Here is an 18,853-nt window from a genome sequence, read left to right on the forward strand (position 1 = left end):
AATAACGCAATCGTGGGCTAGTTGGTTGCCTTCATTTAAATAACAGCCCCAGCATGTAATGTACTTGTAAGGAGTATACTTTTTCAAAGCCTCCAGCACACAATCCTTATGGATATAATCGAAGAAACATGGACATATAAGCACCAAATCACTCATCTCCCTGGGGACCTGCTCAATAACGTCAGTTTTCACTATTCGTTTCTTCCAATCGGCCCTTCAGTTCTTTCAAGAGTACTTCACAACTGCTTCTCAGAAAGAACCTGCAACAATAACAATACATATTGTTAGTGTTATTATCTAATATCTTTGTATATTATTTTTTAAAAAACATCGATCTGACAAAAGAATGGGGTCGCCGACTACCTGCGCTGGGATATCAAAGGAAACCTCCCGGCCTAGCATGGCAAACCAATTTGATTCAATATGTTGTGAGCAGTCTCACAAAACAAGGTCGGATTAGAATATGGGTAATCATAGTAAATAACCACCCTCTCGCAAAAGTTGTAATATGCATTAATAATATCATCTGGAGAAGTGTAAAATCACAGAGAAAAACAGGTTAAAATGGATTCGGCTGTACTCACCGCAGTGATGTTGGACCTGGAGCTGGAAGCCATTCTTCGCTCGTATTTAGAATTCACAGAGAGAAAGTGACAGAACCTGGAACAATAACAATACATATTGTTAGAGTTATTTTCGAGTATTCTTTGTATAATATTTTCAAAAATAATGTAAAACGCTTAAACTTTGTTTCCATGGCAGTTAAAAAACAACTTGAAATAAAGAATAGTACACAAAAAAGATACTTACCAAGTTAAAAAGCCTTTAGTTGCACTGCAACAACTCAGTCACGCTAAAAAATCAGTACGTCTTTCAAGCCAAACACTTGAGAACTCTCTTGGACCGCTTCGTCTTCCGTTCGTTATTTATAGATTCTTATACAAAAGGCCCGTCAATATGAATATTATTTTTCATTACTCTTCTCTGATTGGTTGATTCATTTATTAAAAACCTTCACTCATTGGTTAATAATTTCTAGCCTCTACCCGGGTCGTTCGAGCTCCTCAATTATACCAAATATGACTCACCACCGACGCCAAAATGGCCGCACGTGACGCCTTAGAATAGCTAAAGAAAAAACTTGTCCTGAAAAAGCATTAACTTCAAGTTCCCACGAGTGCCTCAATCAGCCTTGACTCATATCCGGCTGAAACACATATAAGAAAAGCATAAACTGCAGTAGAATAGGCCGGAACTGGGTTCCTTGGGTTAGAATAGGGCGAAAACGAACTCCATAATAGTGTCTTTTGTACATTAATGGAAAACCATTAATTCCAAAGTCCCTCGTCTGTGTAAATCATCCGTGACTCATATCCGGCTGAAACACATATATAAAGTACAACAATAGTGTTAGGTTATGGTAAAAAACGGACTCCATAATAGTGTATTTTGTACATTAATGGACAACCATTAATTCCAAACTCCCACGTGTGCATGAGGCACCCATGACTCATATCCGTCTGTAACGCATATATAAAGTACAACAATAGGGTTAGGTTAGGGGAAAACGGAATACATAATAATATCTTTTGTACATTAATGGAAAACCATTAATTCCAAACTCACACGTGTGCATGAGTCATCGATGACTCATCTCCTTTTCCACCTCCGACACGTGGCGCTTGATTAATTAAAAATAGCGTCACCCCTCGATAAGGAATAAATACTACATTAATGTCAATTAAAATTATGATTAATTGCTCTCAACTATTATTGATTCCACTGGTATTAATAATTATGCCTTAAGATTTCTTAGGGCTCTATATTATAAAACGCCATCACATTTTCATCAGTGAGAAAATTAAGATATGTTGATTCTTTCCTCCTTTAGAAAAATATTAGGTAGCAACGTTTATAAATTACTTATTCAACTTTGATAAAAAGATTGCAAAAAAAATGAATTTAATAGCTCGCGAGACAGAACACTATTTTATAATTAAATATTATTATATTACGCATCTCATATTTCAATATGTAATGAATTCATATAAATGCTCTCAATATTGACTTGTGCAGACTTGAATCTAAAACTTGATACTCGCATGTAATGCGTGTGTGACATCCATCATTTATGTATTATATATTATGCTTTGTACTTTATGTTTGATTTATGCCTTTTTACTTCTCAAGGTAAATCGCTTCTATGAGGATAAATAATGAATTGATGTAACTGATGATATATCATCACAATGATATGCGCACCATGTCGAACCTTCGGTGGCGTGCTGCGCTAACAACTTCACCACAATAGAACTCGCGAGACCAGGGTTCATTCCACGGTGTGGATAGGCGAACTCATGTAGGAATATATTTGTGGATCATCCACATAAGCGGTTCTAGACTTCACCCAACCTTCCATCAATGATCCCTGGATGGTAATGGCGGTTAGAGAATGTTGATCACCAGTTGATCTCTCCCCCTCCCACCCCTCAAACACAAACAAACAGACAGTCAGAACGGATAGTTTCGGAACAGATAAAATTGCACGGAATCTTAGTTACCTCAAAAATGTATGGGTCGAGATGAGTCGTGGAATTTTGAAAGTGTGTGGTACTCGGCTAAGGGCGTACGCCTGTGGGTGAAAGGGGTAAAGGGGGTTCTTCGATAGTTTCATGTCCTAATGAAGTGACACCTCATTTGGAAGGTTCCTTAATTTGCAAGTACTTTTGTTGAACTTCCGTATCGGATAATATTTTATATATCTCAGGTTATTAATTGCAATTAAATGGATACTTCATAATTCATTTCGAAATGCTCATGTTACGTGTAATTACATAAAAATGTGTTGTAATGTCAAATTATATATAATGACATAATCGTAATTTTGTGTTATCTAAAATGTTAAGTGTCGTTAAATTTTATGATTTAATGTGATTAATGGAAATATTTGATATAGTAAACTACACAAAAGAGGGGAAATTGCATAAAACAACAATTTATACAAATTTAAGGTTGATGACGTGAAAGTGACGTAAGCAGTAGTGCATTCTGTTGGGCAGCCAATCAGAAGGCGTGAACAGAGCATGGGAGTGCATGTGCTGTATCAGCTGTTATTCGATGCCGCCATTTTGTGGATACATCTCGACAACGATAAGATTTCTGCACCGGAAGTTCGCTGGGGTTGCACTTCCGCTAATCAGTTTTTTGGCTCCCATTTTGATGTTTCGTGTGCGAGAGAGCGGAGACGAAAACTATGAACGACGCAGTTCATTTGGTATGCGATCACATCCATTTGCACGCACTTTGAAGCTTATTTATCGATATATTGCCACTTGCATAATGGATTTCATTGTCCGTGACGAATCCGACCAACCATACGATTTCTACTCCGGACGTTCGCTGGGGTTACACTTCTGTTAATCACTCTTTTGGATGTAAATTACATGATTTGCAAATGTTTTGCAGTATGTGCTGCCATCTATCATGAGGTCTCATTTCATCTGGTAGTGCATAAATGACGTGTCTTAACACATCGTTACATTACTGCTACGTCATAAAATCAGCGTTGGTTATTATTGTTTATTTTATGAAGTTTTTAAAACTATTATCTGTTGCGTAATGTAATAACACACCCAATGATTTATGCATGTACGCTAACGTTAATATTACCTTATCATTGCATTTAATGGATTTGCAAACTTAAATATCATATCCCTGTGCTTTTATATTAGAAAATAGAATAGAATAGACTCTTTATTTTCAACTGAGCGAGGTTCAGCCTAGGGCTGCTCTACCACCTGCTCTACTGCCTGTAACGCCATTCTTTTGTGACAGAATATATTTAATCCAGTCCACCCTCCTTTTCGCCATCCCCCCTCCATATGGCTTCTTAGGGCTATGCTTGTCTTCCAAGAGAAAGTAAACTGTCTTCCTTTGCCTCACTTTTTGCACCCAATCGCCGATATTGCTGAGTAGAAAACGGTAGAAAAGTTGTGTTTTGGGGGGAGGGAGTAGCCCCGACGTTCAATAGCCATGCCACCCGGCACCTTGTAAATGCAATGAACTTGCCGGTATTGCTGCTTTGCGGTGGCTGACCTCTCTCATGTATTCTTGTCACATAATTTAAGTAACTTTTCAAACACAATCAAGTCGTTAATCAACGAACGTGATCAAATTAATGGAATAGGTTCTGTCTTATTAAAATAAATTCAGTTCTTTGTAAAAGTACTTAGAACAGCGTACTTTAACACTGAGTTTATATCCATACGAACAGTATCAAAATAATAAAATTTGGAATTACATGTAAACCACAGACTACTTACAGAAATATTTCTAGTAAAGTTCTATGCATATTTGATGATGAATCGTTATAATTAAATGAATCAGCCAATAATCGTCATCCTTGAATTATAGGTTACTAATTAATATATATATTAATTAAGATTTTCATTTGCATTAAGTAATGTGAAAGGACAATTTGGCCTTTCTCCAAATAGAGATCCAATTTTTTGTGATCCCTATACGAGAAAATTAAATGCCATTAGTAATTATGCCTGACGTTTCTTGGGCTGTCCATTATAGGACTGTCTCAAATTTCACACACGGAGAGCCTTATGATAATTTGATTTTTCTCCTGTTTTGGAAACTTAATTCGCTGGTAATGTTTAAAATTTTCTTTTCTTACTATTTCGAAATAAAAATCGTAGAAAATATTTTCAATTTAAAAATCAGGGATTGAGAATGTGTATTACATTCAAATAGCATATTACGCTATCGTTTATTACGATAGATAAACACTTATTTCAATGGTTTTACAATACTTAAAAACATGCTGCTTTGAATTCAAAATTCAAAACTCCCCTTGCGTGCGTGTACACATATAAGTAATATCCTTATCTAAATTTTACATCTATTTGATTATTTCTTTTATTAGTTTGCTTTTGTTTTTCATCTCCTTGGTTAATCTCAGCGATGAAGATGAATGATGAATTTTTGAAAGGGGTTAAATTGAATTGTTGTTAATTATGCACAGAAATGCTCATCGGGACTGAACCTACTCTTTAAATGTGTCCCACCGGGTATCGAACCAGGGACCCCTTGCTTACAAGGCGTCGTTACCACAAAGCCACCAGGGAGGCTCCGAAAGAGATTAAAGATCAACTACAATGATATTTCGCCTAATATGTCCACCACGCCTTACTACGAATCGAATCATTGTTCAAAACTGGACTTCTACCTTTAGGCGTCAGTTTGTGACTAGAGTATGACATTTAAACAGATCCCTGTGGCGACAAAATTGGATTTAATAGCAAAACGTCAAAAAAAGTAAACAGTGTATTCCAGCTTGTTTATTCTATCGTACGTCAAAGCATAATATCTTCCTTCGCCTCAAAATGCCGACCCAATAGATTAATATATTCGCCAACCTGAAAATTACAGTCGCATTGCGCCCAATAATTTGAAACAGATTTAAACCTAGGACCCCTGACTTCGTAGGTGTTATGGTAACAATTTCACCAATGCCCACGCGGCAAACCCGGTAGGGTAATTAATGTACATTTTTTCTTTCGCCTCTGAATAGCTGGCACTGGAGCCACTAAACCTCTGTGCAATGGAGGTTCAGCCTTCACGGCGACTGGAGCGTGGTGTTAACCACTTACTCACCCATGTGCCTCCATACACACACACATACTCCCCCCTCTCTCTCGCACATGCACAGACTCGCTAATTCTTTCTGAAAGGATAACAAATTTCTCAAACTCTCAATGCTACATAGCCTATCAAAAAAGCATGAGGTTAATTGAGAGGAAGTAGTTTGAAGGTACGTTAATATTTGCTGGTTTTCGTCGCATTTCTGCAACATTTGGCTAAGAACACACATGCCCAGGCCAGGATTCGATCCTAGGACGTGCCTCGATGAGGAAGCTTTGTGTAGCGCTAAGATTTCAAACTTCTAATACGTGTGGAATGGTGAAAATGGCCAAGAGACATTTAAGGGCCAAGGCCAGGGCCGGCTTTAAAGTACTGCGGCACATAAACCTTGGTAAAAATGCAGCCACTCATGGAAGGTTTTTGTGGATTCCTAGAGAAATGGTTTAATAACAATTATAATACAGAGAAGTGACTTAGATGAAATTGATATTACTTGTATTTTCACATGGAAAATGGCACATGCTTCAAATGCTTGCTTGAATATTATTACTTGTTTATTTCGTACACATTGCTACATAACGTGAATGAATTGAAGACGGATTGGTGGGGGGGGTGTCTGGAGCTGATGTGATCAGAGGACTACCAAACCAGGGGTTCTAGGTTCAAATCGTGGCACAGCATGGTAGGCATTCCACTGTGATTGTTATTTAATTGATTTCGTCAATACATTATTCATTCTCATCGACGCGATTAACTACAAGAATTAAAAAATGACTAACAACTTACACAAACTTATAGCGTAATGTATCTTCTTTTTTATATATATAAAAACGGATGTATGTGTGTGTGTGGGTGTGTATACTTGTTTGTTCGGGCTTAACTCTCGAACGCCTGGAGCAATTTCAACCAAACTGGGTACGCGTATTACTTGCAACCTGGAAAGAAATACTGTGTGGGTAAGACGCCCATGGCACCCCTAGGGGTTGGGATGGGAAGGAGTGACATGTAAAAATAATCGAGAGCGACCGATATTTAATTACGAACAGACAAACATCCGTGACTCTATGCAAGTCTCACAACGATAGTGTTGCTCGGGTTGCCTAACATTCAGGCTGTGTTGCGAATGGAATCCATAGTTTTCGTGACACTGCCAATGCGGCTCTACTCCAAGTTCATCATCTATCGGCATGGGGGTGAGAGGGGGTGAAAATGAAATGTCACAAATGACCTAGATTAGTGTCGAATCCATAGTTTTCGGAGTCCCTAAGCTAATTTTTGGCATTCACGATCACATTTAAAATTAAATTTTACATTAGAGTTAGAATTCATTATTTTCCTGTCTAATACAAGATTGGGATAAATAAATACCCGGGCAACACCTGGTAATCAGCTAGTATGTTATATTTAAAGGATGGAAAGTACACACACATTACATGTGAGTATAGAATCTTGCATTCAAGCATGTGTGACGTCGTCGCCTTTGAATCAAAAGGTCCCGGGTTCGTTACCCAGTCGAGGCAAATTGCACAGTATTTTTCATCCCACTCACTGTAGATGAAGTCCCGATTAGCCTATTTTGCACGAAGTGAACTTAAGAATTCGAACAAAGAAAACGTAATAATACACATTGTGTACTCTCACCCACGATGGGTTCTGAGGAATATGTAGTGAATATTTTTAACCTTTAAAGATTTATCTAATATTGTGCATCAGTTTGTTGTATATTTCCAAAATGCAGAGATATTTACAGTTAAAGGTCTTTTCCACTCTTACGGCGGCCAGTATTAGTTTTGGCAAGGGAAGTGGGGAGCGGGGATTACGCCGCAGATGAACCAGACAGCAACAGTGGCGCCGAGAGAAACGACGCGGCAAAAAAAGTACTACTTGAACCTGGTTCTACTAGTTGCTGCGTTTGTTATCGCGCTGGATTGGTCGCTTCCCCGATCCCCACTTCCCTTGCCAGCTTATAGGGCGCCCGCAGTAAGAGTAGAAAAAGCTATAGTTGCACCACTGAGAGAGCGAATTGATAAATTTAACGTTCTCTGCAGTACAGTGTGTGTGACGGATGGTACGTTGGTTCCTAAAACATCCTGAGTCATTTAATATAGTTTCGATATCTTACAACTGTTACAGTTTACAATCGTTCTAGGGATGACATATATATAACTTCTATGGAATGACAGAGGAACATACCACCATCAGGAAAAATGATTAACAGCATCAGTACGCCCTCAACACAGTTCCAATTTCCTAAACAAACGTTTACTAATTTGCTCCCTAGATGTCAGGCCTTAAGAGAATTTAAGTGGAATTTTCTTACAAAGTAAATACGTAAGAAAGTCCATTGAAATTTCTTACATAATTTACAGATGTCTTTCCCGAATCGTGACGGTTTCTTAGAGGTCTATAACACGTGTTATGTAGATTTCAAGCTGCTATTTCGAAAATATGTATGGAGCGCTAAAAATTGTTAATGCAAAGAATGTTGGGAATATACGTGAAACACAGCTCACTTGCCTGGATTTGTCAAAGTTTCACCGCTTCTGGAGATTTTGTTTAAAATTCCCTTCCTCACCTGACATGTTCTTTAACGCAAAGATACCTTTCTTTGATATCACAGATGTTGAGATTTTTCCACCGTTTCCCAGGATGTGAAAAGAAAGTGTGTTCATACGACACTTTCTGGGCCGGTACTTATACCCATGGCTAGAAATCTGCAGTCCCACGCTCGGAGGGATCCAACGCCATTGTACTTCCAGGCTTCAAACACAGCCTAAAGGCTATTCACGGGATATTTATATTTTTGTGAGTCTTTTGGCGCTGGATTGAACTTTACTTCCGGTGGAACATGTGATCGGGAACGAATAATAATTATTCTCAAATATCTACAGATTCGATACTAGTCCAGGCAATTTACACTTGACCTAAACAAAATTGCTTCAGAAGGTTTTTAAACAGTTTCTAGCTCAGAAATCATTGCTTTAAAACATATCCAAAATCAGACAAAATTGGATCACGAAAAACAAAAACAATAACGGATTTCAAAATGGCGGACTGGCTGACTTCTAATGGCAAAAATAAAGTAATTTACAGATTTTAGAGGGAGGAAATGCTATTATTTACATTTAATAATATTTAAACTAAAACTATCTTTCAACAATATACCATTTCTTATGCAATTTTTATATTAAAAATTATTTATAGTTAGATACTAAGAAAATAACAAAATTAAGTTCTCTGAATTAAATGGTCAACTTCTAAAGATGGACAAAGTTTAATTAATCGTCTTCATCACCGTAAACATTAGCTAACACATGCCAGGAGGGGGGGGGGGCATTGGCGGATTATAGTGGGTGCTATTGATGCTGCAGCATTAGCCTCTTTCCTAAAATAGGCCCAGATGAAAGCAAAGCGACCAAACTCTTTTCCACGAATTTTGAAGCTGATTTATCGTTATATTGCCTGTTGTAGAATGGAGCTCTGGGTTCCTGTGAGAAATGACGGTATGAAGTCATTACTCCACATTGAGACGGACACAAGTAATGCACTGGGAGTTAACTGGAACAAATCCATTTGGTCCTATTTCGATTCGAGGAACAAGAATGCGAAAGCTGTCGAGCCATGGGTTATTATTATTATGATTAATGTAAGTATGAAGTAGGAAAGAGGGGGAACTCCCCAAGTAGCTCCTCCTCCACCCGCCAACATTCAGGGGTATGCACTTACTGTCCTGGATCCTTTAAAATAAACCAGGACGTCATATCCGCGGAATTTTAAGGTTCCCCCGTTTTCTGTTCTTTTTTATTTTATAATTCAGTACAATACAATTCAATACAATGATACTTCAAAACAATACAATATACTGGATCGGATATGCGGATAACGAGAACAATATACTGACTATTGTTAGTACTTCAGTTGATAGTGGATAAGAGAAGTAGGAAATGAGGGTATAGAAAATGTCGGATAGTGATCTAGGAGAAATAGAGCATTAAAAAATCGAGTTAGCTAGTGAAAGTATGTAAGTAAGAAAGAAATAAGAAACTATATCTAATGGAAGCCACCAAAACAGAAAAAGAGAAGAAAGAAAATAATAAGTACATTTTAAATAATAATAATAAATGAAACGAATCTAACTGGGAATAATCATTATTTTGATATCTGCCTTTTTACTTCTCAAGCTCAATCGTTTCTATAAGGATAAATAATGAATTGATGTAACTGATAATAGATCATCACAATGATATGCCCACCATGTCGAACCTTCTGTGGCTGCTGCGCTAACCACATCACCACAATAGAACTCGCGATACCAGGGATCAATCTTCGGTGTGGATAGGCGAACGCATGTAGGAATATACGTATTTGTGGGTCATCCACATAAGCGGTTCCAACATCACCCAACCTTCCAACAATGATCCCTGGAAGGTAATGGAGCCTAAAGAATGATGCTAATCACATCACCTGTTGATCTCTCTCTCTCTCCCTCTCTCTCTCTCTCTCTCTCTCTCTCTCTCTCTCTCTCTCTCCCCCTCCCCTCCAGCCCCACACACACAAACACACAGTCAGAACAGATTGTTTCGGAACAGATAAAATTGCACAGAATCTTAGTTACCTCAAAATCGTATGGGTCGAGTTGAGTCGTGGAATTTTGAAAGTTCGTGGTACTCGGCTAAGTGCGTACGACTGTGGGTGAAAGGGGAAAAGGGGGTACTTCGATAGTTTCAAGTCCTAATGGAGTGACACCTCATTTTGGAAGGTTCCTTAATTTGCAAGAACTTTTGTTGAACTTCCATTTCGGATATTATTTCATATATCTCAGGATAGTAAGTGCAATTAAATGGATACTTCATAATTCATTTTGAAATACTCATGTTATGTGTATTTACATAAAAAATGTATCGTAATGTTAAATTACATGTAATGATATAATCGTAATTTTTTGTTAACTAATATGTTAAGTGTTGTTAAATGTTATGATTGAATGTGATTATTGGAAATATTTGATTTAGCAACCTACACAAAAGTGGAAATTGCATAAAACAACAGTATTTAACAAATTTAATGTTGATGACGTGAAAGTGTTGCATTCGGCTGGGCCCTGAACAAAGCATGAGAGTGCATGTGTTGAATCAGCTGTTATAGCTCTTGTCCAGTCTTACGGCGGGCGCCCTATAAGCTGGCAAGGGAAGTGGGAAACGGGGAAGCGACCAATCTAGCGAGCTAAGAAACGCAGCAGCCAGTACAACGCGGTTCACGTAGTACATTTTTCCACCGCGTCGTGTCTGTCGGCGACACTGTTGTTGTCTGGTTGGTCTGCGGTGTAATCCCCGCTCCCCACTTCCCTTACCAGAACTCGGATTATGCCTGGCGTTTTTTGGGCTATTTATTATAGGACTGTCTCAAATTTCACACACGGAGAACCTAATGATAATTTGATTTTTTTCCCTGTTTCGGGTAATGTAAATAATTTTCTTCACTTACTATTTCGAAATAAAAGCTGACAATATTTTCAACTTAGTAATCATGTTCTTCAGAATGTACGTTATATTTAAATAACATATTACGTCATCGTTTATTACAATAGCAAAACATTAATTTCAGTGGTTTTACAGTACTGAAAGACATGCTGTTTGAATTCTAAATTCTTAACTCCGCGTGCGTTTGCGCGCACATGTGCGCAATATCAGTTGTTTAAATATTACATCTATTTGTATTTTTTTTATTAGTTTGCTTCATTCTTTTTCTCTCTCTGGCAAATCTCAGGGACAAAGATGAATGATGAATTTTTGAAAGAGGTTAAATTGAATTGTTGTTAATTATGCACAGAAATGCTATTCGGTACTGAACCTACTGTTTAAATGTGGCTCCACCGGGTATCGAACCAGGAACCCCTTGGTTATTACAGAATATGTACATGCAGGTTTACCTAATTATATAGATCAGTATGTAAAATGTTTATCAGTATCATTGAATAGGCCATGTATCCTACAACTTCTTTATTCCTTTTTCCATGTCTTTAAGTCCCCTTTATGTACAGTATGTCTAATCAGGAATGGACTTACAGTTTAAATTTGGGCCAGAACTACATGCAATATGCCTCCATGGGGTATTGAACTAGGGTCCCTTGATTACAAGGCGACGACGTTATCACTACGCCATTGCGGAGGTCCCGAGCACACGATTTCTTATGAAACTCATGGGCACGGTTTTACATGCAAAATGATTTTCCTCATTAAACGTCTACACCTGGTGGAGGCACATAGTGGTTCGGATCCCACTTTAAACTGTAGATCCAGTCCCTTTAGACTTTCTGTACATAAAGGGGACTTAAACAAAAATTCAATCAATCAATTTTTGAACTTCTCTAGTGTATTCCAAATAATTTGTTCTTTAATTGACTTCATTTTTTGATTTAATGAATTCCAACACCATTAAGCCTTGTTTCCATGATTATGAAAAACTAAATATGCTGACCAAGGCAGTAATTTATTTTATTAAAAACATAAACTAAACGTAACGTTTCAACCTTCTAGCAAGGTCTTCTTCAGACTCTGTATCAAGTACAAAAGTAACAAGATACAAAAACAGGGTATTATATATACACAAACATAACTCCCTCCAGACTATTTAGAAAGTTGTTTGGAACTTTCTAGCAAGTGACTTTCACTTGCTAACTTTACTTTCACCTAAAAGGCTAAACACAATTACTTCCATATAGAATATGGTTGGACTTTTAATCTCACACTCTTTCCCCTTCATTTTTCTTCCTTCTCCTCTCCTCTTTCTCTCTTGTCCTTTCCACTCTTTCAAACATCTTCTTTCATTCTTTGTTTAACTTCAGTCCCCCATTCCAGTTCATTGTGTCTTCTTCACCTTTCTTCTCTATTTCCATGGCTTTCTTCCATTTTCTCACTAGCATTCTCTTCTCCCTTCCTATCTGCTTAGCCTCATCCCACTCTATGTCATGTCCTGTTTCTCTCGTGTGTTTAAATATTGCATTTCTCTCTCTCTCTTAAGTCGTACATCATCCCTATGTTGTTTCAACCTGTCTATCAGCCTTTTTTTCGTTTCTCCTATGTTCACACTCTGACATTCTTTACATTTCACTTCGTAGATAATCCCTTCCTCTTCCTCTTCCTCTTCTCTGTTTTCCTTTTTCTTGTTTGCATTCCTCGCTATTCCTAAGATGCTTCTCCCTCCCTTCCTGTAAGTTTTAATTCCCGCTTTCCTAAGCACTTTGCATATCTTCCCCAAACTCTTTATTCCAAACCTTCTCTCTTTTTCTTTCTCTTCCTCTTTTTCTTTCTCTTCCAATTCTTCCCTGCCCGTTTTCTTCCTTCTTCTGTTTATGTCCAGTCTATCCTGCTTCTCATAGCCATTCTTTTCTAGCTGTTTCCATAGGCTATTTATTTTGCCTTCTTTTTCACATTCTTTCATGCATATTTTCTTGATTCTGTCCTCCATATTCTTTATAAAATTTATTTTTGTCACCTCACTTACATCACTTCTTTTGTGGCAGAATACCCCTGCTGCACACTTCTTCTGATGCCTAGCGGTTTCAATTTCTTGTCCTCTCTTCCTTTTCATCAATATATCAAGATAGCTTAACTTGTCTTCTTCTTCTATTTCAAGTTCCAATAATATTCCTCTTTCTTCATCTTGTATTTCTTTGGCAAATATTGATGAAAAGGAAGAGAGGACAAGAAATTGAAACCGCTTGGCATCAGAAGAAGTGTGCAGCAGGGGTATTCTGCCACAAAAGAAGTGATGTAAGTGAGGTGACAAAAATAAATTTTATAAAGAATATGGAGGACAGAATCAAGAAAATATGCATGAAAGAATGTGAAAAAGAAGGCAAAATAAATAGCCTATGGAAACAGCTAGAAAAGAATGGCTATGAGAAGCAGGATAGACTGGACATAAACAGAAGAAGGAGGAAAACGGGCAGGGAAGAATTGGAAGAGAAAGAAAAAGAGGAAGAGAAAGAAAAAGAGAGAAGGTTTGGAATAAAGAGTTTGGGGAAGATATGCAAAGTGCTTAGGAAAGCGGGAATTAAAACTTACAGGAAGGGAGGGAGAAGCATCTTAGGAATAGCGAGGAATGCAAACAAGAAAAAGGAAAACAGAGAAGAGGAAGAGGAAGAGGAAGGGATTATCTACGAAGTGAAATGTAAAGAATGTCAGAGTGTGAACATAGGAGAAACGGGAAAAAGGCTGAAAGACAGGTTGAAACAACATAGGGATGATGTACGACTTAAGAGAGAGAGAAATGCAATATTTATACACACGAGAGAAACAGGACATGACATAGAGTGGGATGAGGCTAAGCAGATAGGAAGGGAGAAGAGAATGCTAGTGAGAAAATGGAAGTATCTGAAGGCTGCAGTGTTCAACATGTCACTGTGTTTCTGACTGTAACTATCCTGATCGGTTTCATCTTCATCGTCATCTTTCGGATAGCTATCCCTGTTAACGGATATGCAACGTTGACAAGCATGCCAGTAACAGCCCAGGGTCTCATACACTGTCTGCGTTTCCTCGTAATAGCCGTCCACTCTGTAACGTCCTCCTATGACGTATTTTTCACGAGTACGTCCGCCGTGAAGAAGTATTACATCATTCTGTTCTTCAACGTAGGTTAGCCATTTCAATGCAAACTTCGATATCTGATCTGCATGATGGTAACCTCCGTTAGGAATTATTCCTATAGTGTTAGCAGGCATAAATTTCTGTCTGTAAATTAGTGAACAAGCAGATGCTATTGTCAGGCAATCCTTGAAAATGTCTATTTTGCATATTTCTAGGAAATTCTGTCTCAGCTTCAAACATCCTTGTCTCAACAGTGTAACATCCTTGATATAGTATTGGAGAAGTTGGTTTCTGTTGTTGAAAGGTATGTTTCACATGCATTCGACGTTATACCAAGACATGAAACGGTGTTGATCTTCAATTTTTTCCATGGTCTCACGATTTCAATCCATTGTTTCAGGCGAGAATATGATTCAACAAATTGTAAAAATGGAACAAAAGAAAATTCCTTTCTATGCGAAAAAAATAGTAATTGTACACTTCTGTTCAGATCAATTGGTACATACTTCAACTGTTCGACCCTATAAAGAGTGACACTTTATGTGAACACGAATGTACAACTAACTTTCAATTTAGTTACTAGTTGGATGGAAAAATAACTGAAGTTCAGGTACTAATTTCATAAAGTAAGTAGTTTACAGTTACTGTTACACGAAAATGTTACTGTTACTTCTAAAGACAGCTGCAGAACAAACCAGTATAATTCGTGAAGAACTGTGGAACAGGACTTTTGACATTGTGCAGAGGCAACTTGTGTAAAATTGTACTTAAGTATTATGAAACGAACAAATAATCACTCTGCTTCTAGTTTACATTTATTCCCGGTTTTCAAATAAAAGCCTCCCCGATGGCGTAGTGGTAACGTCGTCGCCTTGTACTCAAGAGGTTCGATACATGGTGGAGGTGCATTACACAGTTGTTCGGATCAACTTTAAACTGTAGGTCCAGTCCTTATTAGCGTATCTGTGCATAAAAAGGACTTAAAACATCAATTCAAGGTTTTCAAATAAATAATTTTCTTATAGTATAGTATTTTGAGCTTTAATTTCCATTGTAACACAGTTAAGCCTTGTTTCCATGTTAATAAAACATTAAAATGCTGACCAAGGAAAACTTTTATAATATAAAAAAATATGCATAAAAACGTAACGTTTCCGCCCTCAATTGTGAATATTCGTCTGAAGAAGACCCTGTTAGAGTGTGGAAACGTTGCGTTTTTATGTATACGTATATTTTTTTATACTATAAAAGTATAAAAAGTCATGATATTAATGTTTTTTTAATTTCATCTTCAGTTTTCTTCCAATATTGCGAATAAGAATTTTGCAGGTTTTAATATACCCGAAAATATTATAAACTAAAAGATTATTTGGTCTTATCGTCATCCTGAGAAAATTGAACACTTTTTTGTATCAATTGTAATTCTGCAAGAAAAATACATTAGGAAACTGAAATTTACAGCCTTGTGGAAAAATTAACATGAATACTTTTAAGCATTTTTCAACAATGTTTATAATTGAAAAAATTGAAAATGTGTTTTATCTTTAATTTCATTTTACTAATACAGAGTGCAGAAAATAATATCTTGCAAATGGCATTTCAACAATGAAAGCACGGTGCGTTGCGTTGCGTTCTACCCAATAATATTTTGAACGGTTCTTCCATACACAAGAAAAGCACTTCGCTGGAGCAAGCGAACGAAAGCAAGTCTCTGCGTAAGTAGTGACGCGAGACGGCTTTACCAATGAACACGTGAGAGGGAACCGCGAAAAACTGTTGTAGTTACCAGCTTTCGCAGCATCGTGTACTGTTTCGCTCTGCCCACTCGATCCCCCACCCCCTTCTCTGCCGTTATGTGCAGCATGCTGCAGCAGAGATAGTTGGGACAGAGTATAAAGTTTCCAATCAAAAGTAGAAAGTACTGTCATACAAAATGAAGTGTACAGTCAATGCAGGCACGTATCCAGAAATTCCTTTCGGCGGAGGGGGGGGGACAATATATTTTTAAGGGGTATAGACAGAAACTCAGTGGTGCCCTTTTGGTGGCAAAGCGGGGAGGTGGGGGGGGGCAAGGAAAGTTTACTTTCTCTTGGTAGACAAGGCCTAGCATTAAGAAGCCATAGTGCGGAGGCAAAAAAATGGGGAGCAACTGTCCCCTAAATAGTAGCCACCGTTTAAGGCTGCCATTTTTATCACGTGTTTGTCCGTTTCTTCTCATCAGGCATCAAAACATCTTTGGTGTCTTTGAGTGTCTTCACGAAGCTGTTACACAATGGGTGGACAATCCACTCGACGATGCAAGATTCAAACTGTGGGCTGTGAACTGGATGCACACAGTTCTCGAATATTTCGCCCTAATTCGAGCCTGAACACCACTAATGTGTCTTGTCTTCCCATGTATGCAGCTCTTATAAAAGCTGAAACCCACCAAATTGTTCATACTCAGGCCTAAGCACCCGCAAGTGTTCAAAATTGTCCGTCACAGCTTCCGCAGTCTTGTCATATATCGGCACGAAACAAAGGAAGTATTCTCGAATACAGCTGGATCGAGAAACAATTAATGCGCAGTGAAAACCCTTCCGTTCCCAACACATCTAATGTTTCCACTTCCAATATGATAAAATGCTCATTCATTTATCTCCAGTAGCATGAAGGGGGTCATAACCCTCCATTGGCCCAGTATTTCTAAAAAAAAAATTAACGTCAAAGGCAGAGAAAGATGGCAAAATTAAGACTGACTACCGAGAAAAAGTAACACCCCCCCCCCCCATCCCTTCGAAAATCCTGGGTATGCCAGTAGAGCAACCGCACGACATGCCAGATACCATGGTTCGGGTCCTGGCAGAGCCTGAAAATTCCGCTAAAATATCTACATATCCAATATCTTCCTGCTTTCTCTTCTCGACATTCATATAATTTTCGGCTGTCCCTTTGTAGTGGTTAAGTGTTCCATGAAAGTCTCGGACTGCATACACGAAACTTGTCCCGGGCACAAATGAAATTACAGTTGATCTGTGCAACTTATTTATGTCTTAATAAACCGCCCCGATATCCGGTACTCCTGAAATATTCACATTAGACCTTCGATCTCTTCGGCTCATGCCCCGAACTAGCACTACACTGATGCTCCTAGAGTTCCACAGACGTCAATATTTTCAACTTTGGTCACGAACTAGAAGTAGACTTCGGTAGTTTACGGGAAATTGTCTCACTAGTCCTCTTTATTTTCGAATTACTAACAGATTCTGTTGTACTGATGAACCGGGAAATTGAAGGCGGGTATTTACGTGTTCATTATATTCTAGAATGTTCCGCAGGTAAATCGTTTCGTTAATATTACCAGTGGTTCGACTACACTTCTTATTTAAGAACTTTTCCTTTCCCTCTTTACAAAGAATAAATAATACAAAGAATCGTCCTACTAGTGGCACGCTTTGTTGTGCAGCTTCCAAGTGATGACAAATCTTTACACAATGATCGCACTCGCTGCGACAACAATAATGAAAACGCAAGAAACGTTTACGTACAATATTGTCAATAAAAGGGTTATAGAACATTCCTCGTCTTGCCTCGATAATTACTCTCCTTAAATTATCGTCACATTATTCAAGAAGCCAAAAACCTAATTTATCCAGTGTAAACTGATAAGATTTCCTGCGGGGGCTCGGCCCCCTGATCTCCACCTTGGATACGTGCTATGATGAATAATATTGTTATGGAACATTCTACCTTGCCCCGATAATTATTTCTCTCCTTAAATTATCGTCGCATCTTTCAAGAAACCAAAAACCTAATTTTATCTAGTATAAACTGAAACATTTCCTGGGGGATCGACCTCCCTTATCCCCACATTGGACACGTGTTATTATCAATTACAGGGTTGTAAAAAAAATTACCTTGCCTCGATAATTATTTCTCTCCTTAAATTTTCGTCACATTATTTTATTTCACACACACAAGAAACCAAAAAGCCTCATTTTATCTAGTATAAACCGAGAACATTCGGGGGGCTCTAGCCCCCTGAGCCCCCCTTGGATACGTGCCTGAGTCAACGCAGCATTTGCTTCAAACGTATTCACAAAATTTTTCAATTATTTCAATTACTGTCCTCACTTGGTCCGTTTCGTGTTTGAATTAACTACACTTATTATTGTATTTTCTTCTCTGCGTTCTGAATATTAAAATAAATACTGAACATAAAACAACGAATTTTATATTAATATTTAACTACAATCATTATTCCATTTTCTTCTCTGCGTTCTAAATATTAAAACAAATACTTAATATAAAACAACGGATTTTATATTAATATTTCGACTATCACTACCCTCCACTGATGATATATTGCTTATTTCTGTAAGAAGAACATATAACTAAAATCTCATGATTATCAATTTCCCTGATTTACTACTATTTTTTTAATTCACTAACTCACCTCTAACCAATATGGCGTCATCTCACATCGAGTACCCTAATCGACCTACCTGTATGTATGTACCTTGGTTATATTTACGCGGAGATATGGCAAAATGGCCCTCGGTTGCCATGGAAAACGGTGCTGCCATCTGTTATCGAAAAATTACCACAAAATTGCCTTTAGTACGGCCTTA

The sequence above is a fragment of the Lepisma saccharinum genome, chromosome 2 (assembly GCF_977018435.1).
Source record: "Lepisma saccharinum chromosome 2, izLepSacc3.1, whole genome shotgun sequence".
NCBI lineage: Eukaryota > Metazoa > Arthropoda > Insecta > Zygentoma > Lepismatidae > Lepisma > Lepisma saccharinum.